This window comes from Schistocerca piceifrons, chromosome 3, assembly GCF_021461385.2.
Source record: "Schistocerca piceifrons isolate TAMUIC-IGC-003096 chromosome 3, iqSchPice1.1, whole genome shotgun sequence".
Taxonomy (NCBI): Eukaryota; Metazoa; Arthropoda; class Insecta; order Orthoptera; family Acrididae; genus Schistocerca; species Schistocerca piceifrons.
The window spans coordinates 578,846,962-578,855,596 of record NC_060140.1 but is presented as its reverse complement, the minus strand read 5'-3'; the positions used below and the strand labels follow the sequence as shown (position 1 = coordinate 578,855,596).

The following is an 8,635-nucleotide window of genomic DNA, read 5'->3' as shown; positions in this document are numbered from 1 at the left end:
CTTGTATGCTCGATGTGCAGCATCTCTGATATTCATGAGCTGTTTTAGTTCATCAGTCAGCCAAGGTCAAGGTTGCCTTTTTACTTTTCTGGTCTTTATTGGAAAATCGGATTCAGTATTTCGGCCTTCTGTATGTCACCTCCGTTTTGCTGCCAATATGGTCAGTCAGTGACTGAAAGGTGATTTCAACCAGCTTACTAATTTTACCTAAGACCAACAACTCTTAGATTAAATGATAATTAAATCCATACCTTAAGCTGTCGACAGGCTTTGATATACAGCAACGGGGAGAGTGGAAAATGTGAGCCCTGACCGGGACTCGAACCCGGGATCTCCTGCTTACAAGGCAGACGCTCTATTCATCTGAGCCACCGAGGGCACAAAAAATGGTTCAAATGGCTCTGAGCACTATGGGACTCAACTGCTGAGGTCATTAGTCCCCTAGAACTTAGAACTAGTTAAACCTAACTAACCTAAGGACATCACAAACATCCATGCCCGAGGCAGGATTCGAACCTGCGACCGTAGCGATCTTGCGGTTCCAGACTGCAGCGCCTTTAACCGCACGGCCACTTCGGCCGGCCCACCGAGGGCACAGACGATAGTGCGACTGCAGGGATTTATCCCTTGCACGCTCCCCGTGAGACCGACATTCCCAACTTAATGTCCACACACTACATTCGTAGTGCCCCTGCCCACTACACTCATTACTCGTGGCTGACAATCTTACCGAGTCCTGTAAGAGTTTGGGCAATGCGTGAGAATCCGCACGGAAGAAGAAGGTCAATGACCGGTTAGCCTTAACTATATGGACATTGTATCTGTTCTTAGGGTTTTAGCCAGGTCTGTTTGCAAAATTTTACTTTCAAATTCATAGAACGCTTCTCTCATTTCACCCGATTCGCTCATTTTCGCTTCGCTCAGCTTCTGTTTGTCAGGTAATTTTTTCCTTCTCTTAAATCTGCCATCAACCGTGGGTCTATATGTCAAATGGATGTTGCTTCAGGAGCCGTAATGGGAGAGCGCTTCAGAAGAAACTTGGAGAACGCCGAGGGTAAGTTTCTTAATTGTGCTATTGTAACAGGGGGAAATGGATTTGCAAGTTATAGAACAAGGTAATTATGTCATTAAAATTGATGACAAGGATAGGATTTTGTGTAAGATCATTCTGAATATCATGTTTCAAAATGACTTCCTAGCGGACAGAACTTAACACATAGCTCTCAACGGAATAAAATCGAAAGATGTAATTTCGGGAATACCCCAAGGAAGTGTTATAGGACCGTTACCGTTTACAGTTCACAGGGTGGTTGTAATTAACTTTCGCTACCTGAACAGATGTAGACGTGAAACTATTTACCGCGTGAGTACCCAGACTCGTAGGAATGATGTTCAGACCGTACGCTGCAGGATTTGAGTCATTAGCAGTCTCAGTGTCACCACTTACTGTTAGGAGCCGGTACTGGAACGGTGACGTTGGGTTGAAACACAAGCATTAGCGTCCATTACAGTTGCAGGCTGTCGACATAAGGGCGGACAATATGAACAGGCCTTTACTCGTAAAGCTGTGTTATGGAAACAACAGCAATAGTGCTGTTGCTACTCGCAACATTAAATCTTTTCGTGACAGGAATATTCATTTCACCACATTCAAGAGAAGAAATAAAACATGTATTAAGACAAATTACACCTGAACATGGACCCACAGGGTCCAAAATGCATCGTGTAATTAATAAAACACGAAAAAGTTGTGACTGAAGGCGTTGTTTAATTCATACCTCCAAAATAAATGACGTTGGCCGAAGTAGAGAAGATATAAAATGTAGACTGATAATCGTAAAAAAAGCGTTTCTGAAGAAGAGAAATTTGTTAACATCGAATACAGATTTAAGTGTAGCTTTTATGGAAGTGAAACGTTAACTACAGAAGAATGTTGAAGATTAGAGTGGTAGATCATGTAAGTAACGAGGAGATACTGAATGAAATGGGAGAGAGAATAAATTTGTGGTACAACCTGACAAGAAAAATCGATCGGTTGATAGCACACATTCTGAGATATCAATGAAGCATCGGTTTAGTATTGGAGGGAAGTTTGTGTATGCGGGGAAGGGGAGGGGGACGGTAAAAATTGAAGAGGGAGAACAAGAGATGAATACAATAAGCTGGTTCAAAAGGATTTAAGATGCAGTTGTTACTCAGAGATGGAGAGGCTTGCACAGGGCAGAGTAGCATGGAAAGCTGCATCAGACCAGTCTTCGAACGGGAGACCTCAACAACAATAACTGAAGATAGTGTTTTAGTCTATATCGAACTTTTCGATTTGGCTATTGGCTACCGGCTTCGGTACACAATATCAACCCCAGGCCATCCTATAATCAAAAAGTCACAATGCATAGGCAAAGAGACATTTGAAAAGTAATTTCTCTCTATAACAGAAACCTATCGCACAGAGTGGAGCTTCAAAATCTGTAGGTAGCCTCTTACCCCTGGCAAGCATTCGTCACGCTCTGCTAACTGAGCTGCTGTGATGAGATTCTCTTGTTTTATTTCAGCTAATTCTTCCATAGCGTTTGCTAACATCACGTTTATTCCATACAGCGGACTCTGACTATGTACACCGTCCACGTAAGTGACCTTTGCTTATCCACTCACACTCGATTCTTTGACTGACTTGTTGGCTTCCATGTCTATCAACTTCCCAGACCTCGGATGTGTGAAAACTGCGACCACGAAACGGAAGTGCTCTATAGAATGAAGCTAGATTTGTGCCATTATTATAATGACTCAATTGAGATACCACCCCACTCAGCAGGTGATGCAAAAACTGGTGGCAGTTTTCTCATTGGGGTGAGAGGGCGCTGGAATTTCAAAGAACGCCACAGCTAGCGCGCCGTAAGTGCCCCGAACTGGCGACCGGAGCGACCGTGTGATAGGGATGGGCAATAAGTCACATACCTGTTACAAATCGCAGTGACTGACATGTCGCAGTTTTTACAATAACAACTTTACACTATTTGGCTGTGATTTCATTCACAATTATAAGTTGCAAGTAGCAACTAAAAGTAGCATTTAACATTCAACGACGTGCACCGTCTGTTAACTGACGTTCGTACTCCATTCTAAGAACCTCTTGTCTCACTCTCTGGTTGTATAACCTAACTATGGCGGCAGAAATGAACGAGACGCTAATTTACTCTGAGAAAAATTGTATACTTGGTATTTTTTCTGGCAGCAGCACTTATATGTTTGGCTAGAGTGTGGAATTCAATCTCCTCCGCCCCCCCCCCCCCCTCCTTTCCCCCTCCCTGCTATCGTTCCCCACCTGAAATCCTGTGTAGTAATAACCTCGTTGAGAATAGTTGTAGGAAACATTAAAAGTTCAATTTCAACCACATTTTTGTCGTTAGTCTCTGCCTAATTAAACCGCAAGTGCAGTAAATTTTATTCTTTACTGACAACCGCTTCACTGTGTTGAAACTACCTGTTCAAAGAAGTCCATTCTCTGGAGTTTGAACTTCGTTTACTGCACTAAACTGCGTGTGGGAACGTGCAGAAAAAGCAAATAAAACAATTAACAAACGTTTCTGTTAATACAGAACTCGGGATATGAACGCCGCCTCTTTTAAACTGTGTGACATATTATTAGCGAAGATTTCTTATTTCATGTTAGGTAAACCACATCCACGCTGTACAGCATGGTACCCACATTATAGTCGTGACACCACCGTTGGAAACAAAGCTTCCTGAGGAATTTTCCGAGACAGGAGGACGCATTCAGCAGTGATTTTTCGGAAACTCAAAGGGAGCTGAATTTCTTAAACGTCTGAATATGTGGTATGATTTCGTGAATGATTTCACCTGCAGAAATTCATCTTACTAAGACCAGCTCAAACAAGAGATGAAAAATATAACCCCTTCATTTTACAATTGCCGATGGTAGAACGCTAAACTTTGTTTACGTACAAAAGGAACCGAATACGTCCGTCAGTAGTTGACAGGACACGATTGGCACATAAAGTTCGGCATTGTACAGTTAGGCTATAGTCACAGTGCGTTACAGCTGCTGCAATTCTTGGCGTATGCTGAAAACGATAGTCATAGAGTAAACATACGAGATAGAAGAGTACGTTAGATGGAAAATTGTTGATAAATAAACTAGTTCAGTTCTGCAGAGTAGAAAAAGGCAAGCTATGGACAGAGCAACTGCAGCACTAGGAAAAAGTGTAAGAACAGTGCGCAGTGCTGTGAACGATGTTAAGAAAGCCAGAAGAGTGGTCAGAAAATTGTGACACCAAGAAAGAAAAGACTGAGGAATAAAACGTGTTTCGAGAGATTTATTAATTGTTTAGTGAAAAGAAAACCAACGGCCTTCCGCAGTGGTAAACCGGTTCCCGTCAGATCACGGAAGTTATGCGCTGTCGGGATGGCCAGAAAGCTGTGGCCGAGCGGTTCTAGGCGCTTCAGTCCGGAACCGCACTGCTGCTACGGTCGCAGGTTCGAATCCTGCCTCGGGCATGGATGTGTGTGATGTCCTCAGGTTAGTTAGGTTTAAGTAGTTCTAAGTCTAGGGGGCTGATGACCTCAGATGTCAAGTCCCATAGTGCTTAGAGCCATTTGAACCATCTGTCGGGCTGTGCTAGCACTTGGATGGGTGACCATCCGGTCTGCCGAGCGCTGTTGGCAATCAGAGTGCACTCAGCTCTTGTGAGGCAAACTGAGGAGCTACTTGATTGAGAAGTAGCGGCTCCGGTCTCGGAAACTGACATACGGCCGGGACAGCGGTGAGCTGACGACATGCCTCTACATATCCGCATCCAGTACGCCTCTTAACTGAGGATGACACGGCGACTGTTGGGCCTTCCAAGGCCCGTTCGGATGGAGTTTAGTTTGGTGAAAAGAAAGCTCTTAAAATATTATGACGTTAAAAGAGAAATACCTATCATTGCAAAGCTTTACAATTGGGTGAAGGAGGACATGGACATTAATTTCATAGGGAAATGAATCACATTCTGGTAAACTTTGAAGGATATGGGGTTTCGTTTGAAAAAAAAAAATGTAAAATTCTGGTTGAGAAGAGGATGTTGTAGCATGACGTGTACGCTGTCTTAGAACAATGAGAGAAAATGAGAAAGGTGTGAAGAAACCCATCATGTATTACACACTGTACCGTTAGTAAATGTTGGCAGCATAGTGACACACCAGTTGTGTCGATAAAATGAAAGTTCTGGATAAAGAGTAAAGTGGTTAATGCAGGAGGAGAAATGGCGTTCACTGAGGGTGCAAAACGCATCTATGATTCGAGATCTGCTACGGAAGATTACGAAACGAAATGAAAGCGAAAATTATATAAAATGGTTGCAGGAGATCCTACTACCAAATATTCCAGCTGGAAGTTTTGTGGAGGTAGACAATGCACCCTTCCACTGTGTACTCGAAAAAAGTGCCTAACACATTTTCACGTAAAGCAGAAACACAATTATGATTGATTAAGCATAAAGTTCCGCTCGATGCGGATTTAACTCGGAGTGATCTCTAGGAGGTTGCGAAACATTATAAGCCAGAACCAGAATATACGTAGATAGAATACTGGAAGAATCCGGGAAAGGACTTAGAATGTTATGCTTTCTACTCTAAAACTGTGATCTGAACCCCGTCGAACTTGCCTGGAATTTAATGAAACAGAAACGTTCATCGCACAATTCAGCAGCATTATCCTTCCCCAATTTAAATAGATCACTAAGGCTACAATAAAGAGCATTACAAACACGACTGGAAGAACGCGTGTCTTTATGTGAAAAATGTTACGGACGAATACTGAAATAGGGACGCACTGACGGACGAAGCTGTTGAGAGCGCAATTATTCTATTTGACTCAGACAGTGACAGCGAAATTTTTTCGTGTGGTTCTGAGGATGTATCTAACGAGGCAGATTCAGACTCGACAGAAATAGCTGCTTCGGACATCTGCAACAGCTCTTCCGAGTCAACAGATGCGGCAGTATTGTCTGCAGAAGAGCTACGTCTTCAGTTCTTACATATGGATTAAAGGTATTGTGCACGCTTACTGTGTAGCATCTCGCCACTTCACACATTGACTGTTTGATTATCAAACAAATTTCATTTTCCCACGCGTGTCTTTAAAAATGATGTGTTAATAGCAAACGCGGTTTTATGTTTGTTCACCTATCTCAGTTACTAGACCGTACACGAAAATTTCTATTTTATTTTGATTTTTTACGCTTTCTTGTAGAGTAGTGTATTACCAGCGAATGAATGTTTAATTTCCAACACGACAGCTCAAGCTGTTACATCGTAAAACAATAGTTTTATTTTCGTACCCTTCCCCCTCAGAAGAATGTTCTAACAGCAAATGTATTACACGTTCCCTCCATTTATTAGATCGTAATACAACAGTCTTTTTTATATTTTCTACACGTATATAACGAGCGAAATTACCCTTGTATCCTACATTCACAGATGTATAGTTCGATCATAAAACAACAGTTTCATTTGCATATTGTTTATTTCGACTGTTTTTCGAACAAGGAATGTGTTAACAGAATGCAAGTTTGTTTTATCTGCTGTACATACAAGGTGATCACAAAGTCTTGCCCTGATTATAACAATTTAATACAGAATAACCGTTTGACGTAATAATTTACATTTGATGCCGTTAAATAGGTTAGTGTTACTAGTTTTTTTAAGGGGAGATTTACTATCTTTGGCCCGAAAAAAGCGTGTTCTTTGAGAATTTTTTTCTCGGGATGTGTTACAAATATCAATGTAAAATTTGGTCAAAATGTTGATTGATATTTCCTCTACAAACTGGAATTATTTCGATCGGAAATGTCGAAGAGCAAAGGTGGAAGTGCCGTCGGAACGAAACAAAATTTCGATGTAGACCTCCACGCGCGGTGTGACACAGGTCAGCCGGCTCGTCTGAAATCAAAATTGAGTTGACGTTAGCGAAGTATATAAGATTCTTTAGGAGTTGTACCTCGCTTAAGTTATTTGAACCATAGGAAACAAAATGGCGGCAATTTGATAAAAAAAGGATTTTTTCATCAATTTTTCAACTTCGTTGGCCAAGTAAAAATATTTATAGTTGATGAATCGGAATAAAAGTGGTACAACTCTTAGACAATTTAGTTAGCTTCGGTGGAAACAAAAAATCATGGCAATCGGTTCAATAGATTTGAAGTTACCATACCGCGCGATAAAAAATACGTCATTTCGAGAAAAACGCGTTTGAAGTTTTGACTACATATAAACGCAATATTATGCAACGTACGTTCAATCTGCTATGCCGGGTCCATAAACTAGTCCTTCCTCTTCCTCATGGAGGGCGTTCTGCTCGATTTGGACCATCATGCGCTGCTCCAGAGCCGCTCGTACGGCCGGTGACAAGCGGTTTTCGGCCGCTTGTATCCGGTGGTCGTCCGAATGCTTGGCGAACTGCGTCGAATAGAGTCCCTGGGTGACGTCCATCGTTGTCATGGCCTTCAGAATTGCTGAATACCCTTCGTTGAAGCTGCTCACTGCCAGGAAAGTCGCTACTCCAGTTTTCGCACCAGAATGCAGATATTTGGGGGCTAACTTACAAACACACGTGTTCAAACTTCCATTTGAATTTTGTGTGTTTCCTCCCAAGCACCTGTACAATAACTTGTCCTCCGAAAGAAAAAAACTGGTGCCTGAAAAAGGACGATTTCAGGCAGGTTCATTTTTTTGTTCAACTGTGAATAACAAACATTTCCGTTCCGTATTCGGAAAAACCGTTTCAGGGGTGGATTCTAAACACTTTTATGGATCCAAAAATGCAATTTAAAAAATCGATTTTTTGAACCAAAAGATATTAAACCTCCCCTTAAGACCACTTATGTTAGTAACCCTCAACGTGTGCTTCCATGGTAGCTCGGAGAATGTCTAGGCGGTATTCCAGCTCCCGCCAGGTGTTTCGTGACATGTGTTCTGTCACAGTACCCACAGCAGCTTGTATCCTAGCCTTCAGTTCGTCGACGTCAGCAACTGGTGCGATGAAGACTCTGTCCTTGATGTAGCCCCAGAAAAAAAGTCGTGGGGCATAATGTCTGGAGAGGGGAGTAATGTCCGTATCGGTGTATTGGAAGGAACGGTCCAACACCCTGGCCACCCAGCTCTCCATACATTACGACCCTTGACTTTTTTTACTGGGGCTATATCAAGGGCAGAGTCTTCCTCACACAAGTTGCTGACGTCGACGAACTGAAGGCTAGGATACAAACTGTTGTGGGTACTGTGACAGAACACATGTTACGAAACACCTGGCGGGAACTGGAATACCGCCTCGACATTCTCCGAGCTACCAAGGGAGCACACGCTGAGGTTTACTAACGTAAGTGTTCTTAAAAAAAACTAGTAACACTAACCTATGTAACGGCATCAAATGTAACTTATTATGTCAAATGATTATTCTGTTATAAATTTTTGTAACCAAAGCAAGACTTTGTGCTCACCCTGTACATAAAGTATAGTTCAGGAACCATGTTACATTTTGATCGAGCGCTGTTACACCGCTCCTGCGTCAATCGAAACAACCAACAGCAGTACACCTCAACAGGTCGCAGTGCGCTCAGCTACAACAGCAATTGTAAAG

The 8,635-nt window shown here is 42.3% G+C and overlaps 1 non-coding gene across 1 annotated transcript; it reads right to left on the bottom strand.

Moving 5' to 3' along the window:
- Positions 1 to 304: 304 nt before the first annotated feature.
- On the bottom strand, positions 305 to 379 carry Trnat-ugu. Its single transcript has one exon. It is a non-coding gene; the product is annotated as a tRNA-Thr (tRNA).
- Positions 380 to 8,635: the final 8,256 nt, after the last annotated feature.